This window comes from Sander vitreus, chromosome 20, assembly GCF_031162955.1.
Source record: "Sander vitreus isolate 19-12246 chromosome 20, sanVit1, whole genome shotgun sequence".
Lineage (NCBI taxonomy): Eukaryota > Metazoa > Chordata > Actinopteri > Perciformes > Percidae > Sander > Sander vitreus.
This window is the reverse complement of record NC_135874.1, coordinates 2,646,838-2,663,909: the sequence shown is the minus strand read 5'-3', so window position 1 is coordinate 2,663,909 and position 17,072 is coordinate 2,646,838.

Here is a 17,072-nt window from a genome sequence, read left to right as displayed (position 1 = left end):
AAGGGTTTAACCTGAGCCAGGAGCGCCACACTGGTATCACATCGGTACTCGGTATTAGCTGATACGCATGTTCAGGTATTGGAATTATAAACATTTGAATTAAAAAACTGTTGACAGTTGGTGGGTTGTTTGGTCACTGTCAATCAAAATAAACCACGCCCACAGAGTGCATACCTCTATATAATTGTCGACCTTTGCTCTTCTGTGTGTCCAAGAGCTGACAGAACAGTAAGAGCCCTGCTCTTCCTTACAGCATGAATGTCAGAAAATATACATTGATACATGTAATGATCCTTTATTTTATCTGGCCATTCTGTTGTCAAAGTGATACTTTCCCTATCTTAAGCCTTCGTCTTAGGGGTGTGTGGGGGGGGGGGGAATCGACACATAATAGTATCACAATATTTTCCGTGGCAATACTGTATCGATACACGGACGCCAAGTATCAATCTTTTATTATACGAATTGCACATTAGAATCTAACTTTTCTACAACAGGGTTTCATGACGGTGTTGGTCAGTTTGTCTGTTTGACAATCCCATTTTACAGCAATAAAATTGTAGTGGGATAAACAAAAATGTGTCTTTTTAGGTAAAACAAATATTTGGGGACATAATTTGAAGTTGGAAAAAAGGAATAAATTGCAATATATCGCAATATGTTCTAAATTGCAATAATAATCCTATCGTCACATAAGTATTAAGGCAATATCGTATCGCGGGGTCTCTGGTGATTTCCACCCCTATTCGTCATTCGCATGCTTACATGTAAAACAAACCCAATTTGCTTGCGTGTATACTTGGCTAAGAAACCCGCTTTCAGCAGGTTATAACAAGATAAGATATAACAATATAGGCAACATGACAAACCAACAGCAAAGAGCGAAAGAGCAAACATGTTAAATATTCAGTTCTTGGGCAAACAAATCAATCAAAGCAATTTTTTACTGAAACTTGTTGATACAAAACATTATAATGTATCTTTCTAAACTACAGCTGCGTGAGAGAAAAGACATGGCTCTGGCTGGTAGCGGCTAACAACAGGACAGGCCTGATTAGCGAGACACAGAGGAGCGCTGGCTCTGCATTCCCAGCTGCCTCTGTCCCAAACACACTGTCAACAGCACATCAGCAGACCCCCCACCCTCCCAAAATCACCCTCCAGAGAGGTGACACACATCCATCGTCCTGCAGACCTGGACAGTAGTTAGCAGCATGACAGTGGGGGACAACATGTTCCTGCTCTTCTGAAGTGCTCCTGAGCAAGAGTCAGTGGCTGATGAAGGGTGAAGCAAAGACAGTAACTCTGGGTTCTAATTGACATTAGCTGGATGATTCCTGCCCCCCTTAACCCTTATGTTGTCCTTTGGTCAAATTTGACCTGTTTTCAAAACTTCTATATCAGAAATATGGGTTTCTTTCTAACCAAAGTACCCAAAATGTAAGTACAATTGCAAGTACTTGATCACTACTTTAATTGGATTTTGGGTATTCAATTTTATAGCATTTGAAAAAAAAATTTAAAAAATGAAATGGTATCAAAACAGTCTCCTGACTGAACTTTGACATACACACGTCTGTAATTATCCATCAACATAGGTTCCTCTAAAAGTAGTGAAAAGGGACAAAAATGTCAGAAAATGTGAAAAAAAAGAAGAAGTTTATTTTCATTTTGACGCGGGAGGACAACAAGTGCATGGTCGACCGGAAGACATCACAAGGGTTAATAGGATCTTTGATGCTTCCTTGATAATACTAATTTCAGGCAATTTAAACTGTTAGAAGTTAAGGATGTCGACTTAATGTGTTTATGTCATGCTAATTAACTTCCTGAATGCGCAATTTCTTTCTTACCTCAATCAGGATTAAATGAGGCAGAGGTGGAATGTGGTAGGAATTTAGATGATTGCTTTGCCAAATCTGGAAGTAATACCTCCACTATGTGCAGTACTGGGAATGGGGAATGGGGAATCCCTAATTCATCCCCATGTAGTGCAGAGGTTGGGTGTTAATTGCTTAATGCCAATCATGTTTTCAGTCCTATTTGTCTTTTGGTTGAGAGTTAGGCCCAGGGCCAAATAAAAAGTGATTCTTCTTTTGGTGCATTCAGATTTAAACACGCTATTATCTGTCAAAGTGAGAATAAGAGTTGTTTAGGTGATGTCAGGTATTTCCAGGCATCAATCAGAATTTCGGAATTGAAAACAAAATGACAGATTTGATGGAGATTAAGAATGACAGTGAAGATTACCTGAAACCATCATTTTTACGCAACATTAGTTGTGAAACCAGATTTTCAGGTGTTTTTAAAGTAAAATTTCATCTTTCGAGGATCTATGCTTATTCCCTTCTTTCTGAGAGTTAGAAAAGAAAACCAACTCTCATTCTGTTTGTAAAGAACGGAGCAGGGATTAGGAAGAAGTTGGCCTAGTGTAGAATAGAAGGAGGGCTAACAAAATGTTGTATCTCCTTTGTTGCGGAAGCTGAACTCATTTTATGTCTCTGAGGAAATGTCATGCTAGCTTTTATCATTCCCTTATATGAAGTCTTTTAACTTTTTCATTCATTTGCTGGTTGTATGGATTGTCTGTGAAAAGAATAGCCTCATTAACATTGTAAAGATCTACTCTAAGATCTCTGGACTTCAGTTACCAGAGCTGAGCTCCCTCTGGAAGAAACTGGTAGTCCAGAAAGCTCAGAGAATCATGGGTAATACTGGCCATGTTCTTTCTTGTAGATTCTCTTTAATACCATCAGGGTGGCGCTATCTTGTGCATATCTGAAAACCTGTTGATATCCAAGTCTTTCATTATGTTTAAAAGTTGCTTTTTTTCTCATCGGGTCCGCAGCCTTGCTTACTGTCGGCTGGTTGGTTTGTGTACAGCAACCATAGCAACGCACAGAGCTGACCATATGCTCTAAACAGGCAAGAGGCTAGCTTGACAAGCCAGACCCACATCAAGATGTCTGGGAACACACCATTGGCAGGGCTCAATCCGAAGGGCATGATAAACGGTTGTCTTTCAAATTCCCTCTGCACACAATTGGATAGTGCTACAACCAACCAGAGCAACGAAGAAGGGGACGTAGTCAAAACTCTGAACACATCTTCCTTTTTTAAGAATGACTTCAGTGCCGTTCTTTGTTCTTTTCTCAAAGAAAAGCTTAACTCCAAGTCTTCCAGAGTCACGGGCAAAGCCGTTTCGAAAGACTGCTGTTCGCCAGCAGCAGCAGCCATCTTCTTTATTTTCAAATAGTAGGGAATTCACGCAGAACCGTCACAACTCTGCCGTCATTATGTTAAGTCCGCCCACCGACTCTATACACCATGTGATTGGCCTGACTAGAGTTTGGTTTTTCCAGCTCGCAAGGCAACGGAGAGTTGCTAGACGACCCTGGCTGCTAATTACATTTGTTGCCGCTAGGGTGCGTCTAGATTTCTAGGTGTAAACTGCGGTAAAAACCCGATTGAGACGCATATTCCGAATATGCTGTATACATGTCCAAAGAATGCCTCTAAAACCTGAATAATACCGGAATATCCTCCATGTCCTAATCGTAAAATGCTTTATTCGGAAAAAGGCTTTATTCAGAATATCCAAGTGGAATTTGCTGTTGACATGACCTGAATCGAAATGTTGTCATATTCGGAATAATAGTGGAATATTGGTGTGCATGTCAACATACTCAATGATGTCAGGGACAAACTCTGGACTGCCAAGTGAGATTAGAGGCTAGAAATGATTTTAAAACTAATGAGAAGTAACTTTAGAAAGTAATGAACTCCTTAATTCCTTTTTAAATAATTGAACTGGATCTACTTTTCTAATCCTCACACATGTTGACAGTCAACCTAGTTGTCTGGACCACATTTCCTATCCATCACTCATCCATCTTCTCCAACGTATACAGTCATCCATCCTGCAAATGTGACAACTTTATTGTCCATTACATTAACAACATATGGAACTCTGTCTCTGCATTAACAAACATGGTGGTTAAAAATAGATTTAAAAGCATGGACTGACAGATTTACAGTGCATGACATAAATAACATTAGATCCTTACACCCACCAGACACCATATGAACAAACAGGTGTCCTCCCCGGTATTGTTCCGACTTTTTGTTTAATCACACTATGTATCAGCATTGAGAGCTAAAACGCCTGCTCTTTGTGTTTCTGTTGATCAGATAACATCATGATATTCAGGATTCTTTCATCAGTATTTCACTCTGTTATTCTTTGGAAGTCAGTTGTAATGGACACTATTTTTAATAATAATTGTATGCTTTCCTTGTACCTGTTACTCTGAAAAGCTGTGAGCGTGGAGACAAACAAGTCAAACCTGGGCTCAGATCATCTCCGCTTCTTGCCCTTTTGAACTACAGTATGTGAGGTTGAGTTTGGTTTGGTTGGTATTTGTCATCTTGGGTGATTGAATTGTTGGTTCTATGATGAGGATAAAATAGTGTCAGGAACATAGAGACTAGAACATAGGGTTGGGAATCTCGAGGCACCTCGCCATTCGATTCGGATTCAGAGTGGAATGGAAGAGATGTGTTAACTGGAAGGTTTAGCTAGTTCTCCTGAACCATATGTTCAAAACTTACAAAAAGATAAGCACTGTAATTCGTATGATTTGCACGTTTTTTTGTTGTTGCTGTGTGTACCACATTGAAAAACTGTATAAACACTGTCTAAGAACGTGGTTGGCTGCATAAGGAGGTGGATGGGTGGATGGCTGGGCATTAACACACAGAACTTTCACACTCAGGACTTTTAAGCCAGGGAGCGGAGTTCGCTTCCCGGAGAAAACAAAAGACTTTTAACCATGAAATGCATGTTTCTTGGGAGTGTTTAAATACAAACCATGATCTTTTTCCTAAACTTAACTAGTCGTTTCATTAACCTAAACTTAACTTTTGTCGCCGCATATTGCTCACTTTTGCTTGCCTAAACTATCGTAATCTCTGCCGAAATAACCGACATCTCGCGGTGCTCTTTATCCGGCGCACCTATTCTCGGGTAACTGAACCATCCATCCATCTTCGTCCGCTTATCCGGGGTCGGGTCGCGGGGGTAGCAGCTCCAGCAGGGGACCCCAAACTTCCCTTTCCCGAACCACATTAACCAGCTCCGACTGGGGGATCCCGAGGCGTTCCCAGGCCAGGTTGGAGATATAATCCCTCCACCTAGTCCTGGGTCTTCCCCGGGGCCTCCTCCCAGCTGGACGTGCCTGGAACACCTCCCTAGGGAGGCACCCAGGGGGCATCCTTACCAGATGCCCGAACCACCTCAACTGGCTCCTTTCGACGCGAAGGAGCAGCGGCTCTACTCCGAGCTCCTCACGGATAACTGAGCTTCTCACCCTATCTCTAAGGGAGACGCCAGCTACCCTCCTGAGGAAACCCATTTCGGCCGCTGGGTAACTGAACCACCAACTACAACTGACTTGATGGAGCACCATGTGGAGCACCTTGTGGAGCACCATGCGGAGCACCGTAGTCGGCGTCACAAAGCTCTGTAGTGGCTTAAACAGTTAGCTACTGCCGCTCTGTAGCACGGAGCTCTGTAGCCGATGTCACGTGCCGAGCCAGCGGTCTCTTAGTTTTTGTATAATATCATAAGTTTTTAGTGTGCATAACTTTTTGTACGATATCATATGAACCCGTTCATGAGAATGTGTTGGAAGGTGACATCACCATATTTTCCAGCATTGCTTGTGTTGCAAAGAACAAAAAAGAAAATAAACCAAAGTGTGCCTGACAACTTGCGTTCAGTGTGGCTCTTGTCCAGGTCCCTTTTCAGGGGTTGCCGGTTGGATTGTATCCATTCGCGGTTGCTCCGCTCTGCCATCCTCACCAAAAGTCAAGAAGTAGCCTAGCTCAAAACTTAAACACAGTGCACATGTTTACGTTCATTATGTTTTACCATCCAATTGGTTAAGTGTAAGGCCGGTATCACAAAACTGTTACAGGCGATCATAATATCGATTATGTTTTGCACCCATCCCTAGAGAACAACAAGGTTGAAGTGTCTTTGACATTTCTGAAGTGACTTATTGAATTCTTGAGTGTAGGTTTATTAATAATTGAGATTTGTCGGGTTTTAATGCCAGAAAATATTTAGCGATTCATTTTCTGTTGATTGTCTTGTCTTTTCAACACTGGTTGCCTCTTCATAGTTTTTAAGCTTCAGAATTATTCTATTGGCAATGTACTGGCAAATTACAATTGTTAAGAACAAATATGTTTTGTCTTTTTAGTCTCATCAGAATCTACTGTAACTAACTACTATAAAACCAAGCTGACTGCAGTTGCCATCCCCCAAGCTGCAGACTTTTCAGAAACTCCTTAGGAGTATTTCATACTCAAAAGAGATTTTTATTGGAGCATACTAGAAGCTTGTAGCAGCAGTTGCTGTAGACAGGGCTAATCTGACGAAGAGGCCATGCCAAGCAAAGTCAGGAGCCTTGAAGGAGTGAAATCTAATATGCGGTGGGGTGCAAAGGATGTTCTACCAGTCAGCCACTCTCTTATTAGGACATGTGGGAACAGCTGTTTGTGTATGTTTGTTCCTTCGGCTCGCTGAATGCATGAAGAGAGTGATTCAATGCTTGTCTGGCTGCAGACGGTGCAGAGTCACAAACACAACACAAACTAATGCACACGGAGGTACACACATGCACGCACGCAATTCCCGGCAATGATACAAATTGCCCTTTTGCGACAAAGAATAAACTGAACTGAACATAGGCAAACAACACCTGAACACCACATGTTGAAACACAACCTCGTAAGCAAATAATCACGTGAACACACTCGTCGTATGTTAGGCACCGTCATAGTAACCATCTCTGTTTCTCCTGGTAGTAGATGATTGCTGGCGTTGCCTTCCAGCTGTTGTTGGTGATAGCGGGGCAGCTGGTCACGCAGGGGCGGTTCTGCCTCGCAACACTTGGCTGGCCATTTTGCTGGGTAGATGGTTAGCTGCTACGCTGAGCGTGTTAGCGCTCACTGACCTGACCTGACTTCACTTCAGCTATTCATCCTGATTGTTCAGACTCCTTATCACAAGCAGAACTTCACATCTTTTTTTCTCTTCCTTCCTGAAAAAGTTTTTTTGTTTTGTTTTAATCACAAGGTTTTTTAAAGGCCCAACATTCATAAAACTCTTTACAAATAAAAAATAACCATACAAATCTTTCGAACCAACAATGAGAGCCTGTATGGTACTTTGTGATAGCAGAGATATGGAAACAACAATGGAGCAGAAACTGCTGCCCTTTCATGGTTTGTTGTATTCGTGTTAGTAGTGTTTTTTTATTGTGAAAGTTCAATCAGTTTAAAGTATAGTTCAATAGACGATTTGCCAGATACGCGCCACCAAAAGCTAGCAGCTGGACCTTGAGTAAAGTTTTCTTTGCCAAAGAAGGTTATTTGTTTGTTGTTTTTTTTTCTTTTTTGCAAGATTCTGATTGATCTCTCAGGATTTTGCTTCATATTCACCATATGCTGTCAGGACATATAGAGCTCAACGGTTCTGGTTCCGGAAGTGTTTTTCCCCTTTCATTATCTTATATGCTTATATAAAGAGTTTTAAGCCTGAAACCAAACCAACCAGCTAGGAGATGAATCATTACCATAAAACATTGTATTCGGCACAAAATAACCTTTTTGAAAACAGCACAGAAAAGCAAAGGTACAAGACTGTGAACAGACACGATAAGAGATTCGCTGTAGCCGTTTGCGGGTGCGTCAAACATTTCCATAGCGACCTCCACCAATCAGAGACGTTGCTGTTATGCTTAGGATTGTAGGTAGTGTAGTACTGACATCACGAATAAATGTGTTTTTCTAAAAACAGTTGATATCATACGGACTTCTAGCTTCTACAGGAGCAGAAACCTTTGTTTTATAATCACACAGCTCATGGTCAGTCTACCTTGCATGGTTTAGACATGATGGCTAATAATCATAATCCTTATGGAGAAAAGGTTTAGCCTAACCCTTACCCTAACCCTAAATGGGATTTTTACTGCCAGAACCACACAGTTATGTTACGCCCTATTTCATCCACATTTCAGATTCCATCAGTACATCATAAGGCAGGGAGGTCATGACACACATTTTTTAAAGCAACAAAAATGGTTTTCATGCACAAATCTAAAGAAGTTGCTGTATCGAACCATTTCAGTATAGAAGTGGGTTTTTATAATGTTGTTGGTTAAACCTGCACACACACAATCCCATATATGCAAGCATGTAGGCACGCACATAAAAGACACATGCATGCATTCACACACACACATGCACATACACATCCATGCATGCAAACTTTTGTACACACACTTCCTCCAGACTCCCCCTGACACACACAGATCCAACACACTGTACACATTTTTCCAGAGAGCTCCCCTCTGAAGCCGGCTGAAAATAGCTCCATCTCGACAGTGTGTAAAGTGTCCGGGCTCTCACAGCTGATTGTGTGGCCCACAGAGAAACATTGTGAGGCTGTGGGATGTGACAAGAGCGCCGCCGTGGGTGGAAAGTTCTCTTGAAGGAAAATTCCACCCACTAATCCTCTTCGATATCACCAAGTGGCGAAGCTCCCTCTCTCAGAGCTTACACTCAGCTGTGGGCCATACGTGGGTAAAGTACAGTTGCTGTTGACTTCTAGCTGCTCTGTAGACATTTTAGTCAAACCTAGCATTGAAAGCAACACTTGCTGTTTCAAAGAATAATTCTTGGATGTACTGTATATCTGCTTTAAAAGTTATTGGAAAAGAAGAAAGAAAAACATTAGTCCACAAATGCTGCTTATCTGCAACTTACTTCTGTAAGTTGCAGATAAGCAGCATTTGTGTTGCTTTCGTTCTCAGATTTTAATGAACTCGCACCAAAACCAAGTTTTCACTGTTGATATTTTATTTCAGTTAAACATTTTTCATTACAGCTGCTGAAAATATAAACATTAGAGGTGTGACGAGATCTCGTCCCATGAGATCTCGCGAGAAAAATGACGAGAAAAATTGTCTTGCGATGTCGGTCACAAGTGCAGAGCAGCAGCCAGTAGACTGAGTCTAACCTGGTTGGTCTTAATAATACATCTGGCTTTGAAGATGAGTCTGGCTTGGACCTCTAAATTAGCATAGAAGATCCCCAAAGTTTGCCAAAGTTGACTCGGAGTTCGCAAAAGCGGAGTTGCAATTGTAAAAAGCTGCCGGTAAAACCCAGCGTTAGAACGTTAGAGGGTATGACTGCTCTTTCTCCCTCTCTCTCTCAGTCGCGCCCGAGACACAGACACGGACTGCAGCGGGCAGGTTCAGTGTGGCGCTGACTTGCACAGATCGCTCTCTTTCTCCGGAAGCTGTCGAAAGCTGAAAGCAAAACCTAACTTTACTTTTAATGATATTAAACAAAGAGAAATGTTCTCCCCTCATCTTAAAAGGGTCATAAATCAAAAAAGACCGCGAAGGAGGATGTGAAATCCTTTAGTTGCTTGCCATGTATATGCGGGATCAGGAACTGAGTCGGTATTAATTGATATAAATTCAGCCAGTTATGTTCTAAATTCTGCATCAAAAGCTGTGTTCTGGAGAAGGGAATTATTAAATTGCCATCTCCTAGATCTTTCTCCTAACATATCACAACAGAATGTGGTTATCAGTGCATTGTGGTCAGACAGAATTGCTGGTTCTATTGCTATCGTGTGGAACATTGCCTTAAGCTCACTGGAGCACAAAATAATCAATGCGGGAGTCGGTGAGGTGATGTGTGGAAAAGAAGGTGTAGTCCTTGCTAGTAGGATTGTGAATTATCCATATATCTGAAAGATGCTTTCAACTGCTTTGAACATGTCTGATATATGTATCTGGGCTTTGGTGTGATTGACCCCTGATCTATCCTGATTGAAATCTAGTACTCCCCTATAATTAGTGAATATTCGTTGAGAGAGAGCAATTCATTGGTTAGGCGCGAGAAAAAGCTTTCATCATATGTAGACGGTGCAAATACCGAAACAAAGACTATTTTCCTACTCCTTATCGTGGTACATGTAAGGGCGTTCAGCGTGCAGCTCGTGCTGTATCCCCTCAGGCGTCCGAAGCCGCTGGGTCTTGAATGTGACGCAGTCAGATTGGTCCGGCTCACATACCATGACTTCCTGCATCTCAGGTTCTGCCCCAATGTGTTGCTGCGAAGCATTAATTTCGGCTAGCACTCCCTTCACTGTGCTATATATCACTGATTTAAGCGCACGTAGCTGCTTCTCCAAGACCCGGTCGATTAATTCCTCCATGTTAGAGAACGTGTCCATATCAGCTGCTCCGTTAGCTACCACTCCATTAGCCACCGACATGCTAGCGAATTTCTGTGAACGAGTAGACAGCCCAGGCGACAACGAGACGTGCCTGCAGGCGTTTCACCGAGTCATAACTCACGTTATTGTTTTGTGTCAACAGTTAACTTAATTTAATATTTTATGTGGCGTTTTCTTTTGCGGGGTGCAAATGTTCCACCTAGTTACTTTGCTGCGTCCGGAGCTTAGCACCACCCAAGACGACTGTGATTGGTTTAAAGAAATGCAAACAACCCAGAGCGTTTTTTTCTCATATCCCAGAATGCATCTGTGGTGTAGCCAGACCTTACTCGACAGTGCTGTGGAGATAGAGCTGGCAATGTGAGACTAGGTTGAATGTTTTTGCCCATAAAATCACACCAAAACAAAAAGAATGAACCCAGAAATATAAGTGTGTGTGTGTGTGTGTGTGTGTGTGTGTGTCATGTGAACAGCAATAGGCTAGCACTACATGCATCTATTATAAAAGCCTGTGTGCTTTACGCCCACACAGATCACAACAGAGCAGCATCATCACTCAGTTTAACAACTACGATTAGCTGCAGCATGATTAGCATTGTTGCTAAAGCGTGAGAACGTTCCGCTGGGGTGTGTGTGTGTGTGTGTGTGTGTGTGTGTGTGTGTGTGTGTGTGTGTGTGTGTGTGTGTGTGTGTGTGTGTATGTGTATGTGTGTGTGTGTGTGTGTGTGTGTGTGGTGTCCTCCATGATCCAAACTCCCCCCCAGCCTTTCATCTTCCTGTTCTCACGCCTGTCAGGACTTCCTGCTCACGCCCAGCCGGCCACACCCTCTGCATGGCTGACAGCCCGCCCGCTCGCTGTCACTGCAGCGTACACGTCCTTCCCTTTAATCCTGCCGGCCACTTTAATTGGTCTGGTCTTTAAGATATTGTTTCACATTACACACTCTGAAACGGGTTTTATGTCCTCTGTGCGGTGTCTTTATTGTGAGAGGAGGTGCATGTGTTTGTACACAGCGTGGTGAGTAAAACAGACGAGAGTTTGAAATTTGTGGGTAACCAAGACACTGTACTGTAAGTAAATGCAGCAGGTATAATTATCTACAAACATGTTTTGTAAGTGCAGGGGGTGATTTATAGGATAATAAATGCTGTGTTGATGTTTGATTAGTATTTGGTTCATGATGCATTACCTAATCCTGCTTCAGGACCTGAAATTACTTTGATTGGATCACTAAAACGGACAAAAGTTTATAGATTAGTTTATAGAATGTATACAAAGAATATAATACACATCTTGCTTAGCCCATACAAATACAGTATATTCATTAATTTAGGTACTACTAAGTATTTTTCTAAAGGGTTTTTGTAGTTTGATTTAATTACTTCTTTTACAAATAGTCTTAACAGTAGCATGCATGACAAGTTGGGGCCTGGAGAAACCTTGACATTGAACTTAAAAGTAACATACTAGTATTTTTGCATATTTAAGCTATTTGGTGCAACACATATTATACTTGACAATATATATAAACATATAACCCCAAAACAAACCCATTCAATATCCACAAGACCAGAGCGTCTAAAGTCATGCTAGCAGCTCTGTGAGGCTGTACTTAAGCAAAACGGTGCTTGTAGCTAAATGATAACGTCAGCATGCTAACACGCGTAAATGACAATGCTATCATGTTGATGTTTTCCAGGTACCGTGGTCGCCATCTAAACATAGCATTTCAACATGCTAATATGTTTGTATAAAGTACAAGAAATAGCACTACACACAAATTACAGCTGAGGCTGATGGGTATTTGGACACCAAAGTATTAAAGTATCATTTTGAAGAAGGTCTCAGTTCTTGCTTTCACTTGCAAAACCACCTGACTGTGATACGGCCACCAGAGGTGTAAAGTCTGGGAGATTTGATGTATGGGGTCTAAAACATGCCAAAACTTCAGAACGGTCCTTTAGGCCAGTGTTTCCCAACCTTTTTGGTCTGCTCATGTACCCCTTCATCAATTCCCAATGTGTGCCAAATGTTTAACATTATACCATTATAAAGTTGGATATTGTTTATTTTTTCATTCAACTGAACGGTCAATATTTATGCTTGTTTGTTCAGCAATCATACTACTACTACTTGGGAGTGAAGCTAAATGTTGGATAAACATTTGAATTTGAACTGAAGTCAGTAGTTTTAGCTACCTACAGCAGCTGCCCATGTAATAATTTAAGCTATTCATTTTTACCATGTATTGTATACCTTTTAGCTAACTATTTCAACTGTTTAGTCAATACCTTTAGCTAACCATTTCAGCTGATTATGCATCACTTTTACCTATTTATTTCTACCATTTATGTATTTATTACTTTTAAAATTTAAGTTTAAAAGTTTAAAATTCCTGTGTTTGTGTGTGTGTAACAGCTGATTTTATTAATCAAATCATACTTTCTATGTCTTCAAATTAGTTGAGCTGCTGCACAATCTTTTTAAGTACCCCTTAGCACTAGCAGAAGTACCACCTGGGGTAGTCTCCCATTGCCAGAACTTCCTCCACAGCGCTGCGGAGGAGGGTCTGGCTAGTCCACACAGCATTCTGGGATGAGGGAAAAACGTGCTCTGGTTTATTGGCATTTCTTTAAACCCATCACAATCTTCTTGGGCGGTGCTGAGCCTCGGGAAGGAACTTGTTTTAGTGGAACATGTGTACGTGCAACAGAACACTCAGATTGGACAGATAGTCTAGCTAGCTGTCTGGATTTACCCTGCAGAGATCTGAGGAGCAGTTAACCATAGTCCTCATAAATCCACCAGAGTTTAAAACACCAACATAAAGAAAGCGGAAGGTAACTGACCGGCCAAAAAGTGTGACATTCGGCGGAATTTCCGGCAGCACCGGAGCAATCCAAGAAGTTGAACGTCATGGATATAGACTACCCGGGAATCATTGCTTTTGGCCATTATCAGTGAATATCTTTCAGTATTATAAACATGGCAACATTTTTTCAGAAAGTGTCATTAGACATTCATAACCATGTTTTTTTTTTATTTTTTTTTATTGCAACACTAATAGTATCCTATAATCCTGCACTTAAAAGATCATTTTTATTATCTCTTTCTCTCTCTTTTCTTTCCTGTGAGAAAAGTGACTACATGACTCATTGTTGTGAAGGTGAGAGATGACTGTAAGTTCACATGGTTTTCAGTATGTTTAACGTCTTCATGCAGGCAGGCTGTGCTTTATTGCCCCTGTGTGTGACCCCGGTAAAGTCTGGAGAGGCCGAGGCTATCATTAGCGGGACCTTTGGCCCTCCCCTTCACTCTGCAGCCAGGCAGCCAGCTGGTCCCGCACTCCCTCATTAGCTCCAGTCCATGTCGTCTGCACTTTACCTGCTGGTCATGTTATACTACCCTCTTATCACAAACACCACGTAAGCGGCTCTCTTTAACCTTGCCCCCCCCCCCCCCCCCCCCACTCCCCCTCTCCCCTCGTCTCTCCCCCGCCTCCCCCCTATCTTAATCTGTGTAATGTGTGTGTAAATAACGCTTGCGTGGTCCAGATAGCTTTTGTTTTACCATCAAACAAGCCCCGACCATGGGAACCTGGTCATTAATTACCATGTGATTCATGGTTATGGCTCTGTGTCTCGTCTCGCCACTAGTCTGTCATTAAGACTTTCCCAGACTTCCCATCCTGGGCCTCTCCCAGCTAACAGCTCACCCACACCAGCACTCAGCCCATGCTAAATCATCAACACCACTTGCACACAATGTCAGCACCTTCTCTTCCACCCGGAATTACACACTTGTTTCCATGCAAATTACAATTACAATGATTCTTCTAAGATAAAATGGGGGAAATTAGGCTGCAATATTCTGAAGTCTGCAAAATGTAAGTGCACAGGTCGAATATAGAAATGCAATAAAATGGTTAAGGTTTAAAATATTTAAACATACAGTTACGCGAGTTAAACTAGAGAAACCTTTTCAGATAGTATGAAGAAAGGTATGAATAAGATGATAATCTACAGATTTACCTACACTGTGTGGAGGAGGAGCCGCTGATATAGCTGTGATAGAAAAACCTTAAATGCATTTAGAATACTGTTAACATGGCAAGTTAGATACAATAACTCTGTGGTCTCCAACCTGGAGGTTGGAGCCCCACCATGGGATCACAAGATAAATCTTAGGGGATGCAGAGTATCAAGGACCAGTTGACTTAACCTTATCAGACAAAATCCGACATTTTGTCAACATTAGGAAAGTCGTGATGTAAAGTTGATTTACAATTTGAATAAATCAAAAAATACAGTTCCCAAGCAATTTCCACTTCATATTATTATTAAATTAGACTTCTGCAGTTTACATGAGCAGTGTTTTCTCCACTCATCAGTGTGTGGGTCACTGGTAGTACGAGTGTCATTTTCCCATTTTTGTTTTTTATTTTTCCTGTTGGACTGAAGGCCGAGGCTGCCACTCAGAGGAACAGAGGGGCTGCTGTCATTCTGCTGTCAGTTGCTACGTTCAGTTTGAGGTTTAGTAACAGCTACAAACTGGATGGGGATAAGGCCAAGAGGCTGGCAGGAGTAATCTTACTGCCATCCCCCCCCCCAACCACTCACTCTGCTCACAGTGTGTGTGTGTGTGTGTGTGTGTGTGTGTGTGTGTTTCTTCTGCATGTGTCTACACTAGCTATGGAAGCGCACTAATGACAAAACCAGTTTTGGAGAAGGAGTGAAGTACATTAACTCAGGACTTAAGTACAATGTTAAAATACTTGTGTTTGAGATTAGAGTAGAAAACTATCGACAGAAAATGAACCCACAATAACATTAAAGTCCGTTTATTGTGTAAATCTTCCAAAATGTCACTGGTTTCAGCCTCTCAAATGTGAATATTTGTAAGTTGTTATATGCCATTCAGACCAAAGATTCACGTCAAGACGAAACCATTTCAGAACATTGCAGGAAAAGGTTGCAGCCGTCTGAACCGCCCCGTCTCAGCTCGACTCAAACCGGCTGATAGGGTTGCCTGCGACTTAGCTGGTTAAGTCTCTTTACGTTAGAGGCGTCGCCTGTTTCAACGGCCAATAGATAGCAATGTCAGTTTGTAAAGTCAGCTACAAACTATAGAAATAAAATGAGCCATTATCCATTTTATTTCTACGTTATAAACTGTCAGCTGGTAGAAATAGCAGAGTTTTAGACGGAGGCTCAACAAGCGCATTGGTGTGAACTGGCAGGTTTTAGAACGCTGCAGACGTGTTGCAAGTAGTTGCAAGTTTCAACTCGTCTCATCGTGAATCTTTGGTCTGGGCTGGGCTTTGTAATCTATAGAAACTTAAATATTTGGGGGTTTTGGACTGTTGTTCATACAAATAAGCAATTTGAAGACGTCACGCTGGACTCGGTACTTGTGATGGTCATCCTTCACTGCTATAATATGTTATGAGCCAGATGATTAATCGGAAAAAGTATCAGCTGATAAATAAATAAAATAATTGGTAGTTTCTGCTCTACTGGAGTATTTAAATTTTAAACTACAACTTTATACTATACTACTAGGGCTGCACAATTAATCGCAATTTTATCGAAATCGCAATATGAACTAGTGCAATATCCAAATCGCAGGAGGGGCGCAATATTTGTTGAAGGCAAAATATGTGTCAAACCATTCTAAAATAAAGTATTGTGGTGCTGCAGAGACATCCCGGCCTACAAATCATATCCTACAGACTAAAGAAAAAATATTTGTTTGGTACAGAACCTCACACTTCAATCTTTTTTTTTTATGTATATATATATTTTTCAATGAAAATGAGAATAATGATAAAAAAAATATCATTCCCTCCAATATCGTGAATCATATCGCAATTGCAATATCAGTCAAAATAATCGCAATTAGATATTTTCCTAATATCGTGCAGCCCTATATACTACTAGGCATTATTACTTTATAGTACTTTCTGCTGTGATATATTTAGTAACTATATTTGACAGCTATAGTTACTTTTCAGCAGCCTGTTGCACCAGCTGTGTAATTATTAAGTTAGTGTGTAAAGTCCAAACCAAACGATACGTTGAAACTAGTTGCTGTTATGCTACTGTAAAGTTGTGTCGATGTTTGGTTGGCACCACAGAGACAAGCCAATGGGCTTGGGCTTGCTCACTGACTCCTTTACAGTATGTTGTCTGTGTTGAATATACTGCTGTTTTTCACAGCCCTGTGATGGATTATTTTTACATTGTAGCATTACCACTTAAGAATAGGAATATTTAATCTACAACTGGACAAAACTTTAAACTATTAACTATAAATTATTAACGTTACTAGAGCTGCACTGTGTCACTTTTAGCGGTTTGTATCACTGGCAGGGAAACTTTGGGAAAGTCTTGCTGAAGCATAAATGTTGGTAAGCGACTCCCTTTCAGACTAAACGCGTTTTTTTACATCTACAGTGCACTGGCACTTTGCTCGTTGCAGCAAAAACGCAGTCATGGAAACCATGGGTTTCAGAGCACAGCGGTGCTGTTGCCGCCTTTGGTCTTAAAGGCCCTGTACAGTACATTTTCACATGCTCAAAATCTGAGGAACAGCTCCAACACACTGAGAAAACGAGTTTATGAATACGACTTGCATTTGATTGAAGTTTGAATTTTGCTATTTGCTCATTTAGTAGTTTTGGCATTAATAAACCTCCACAGTTTCTGGAGTGTGTGTGTTTGTGTACTGTATGTCTGTGAGAGCTTGGTG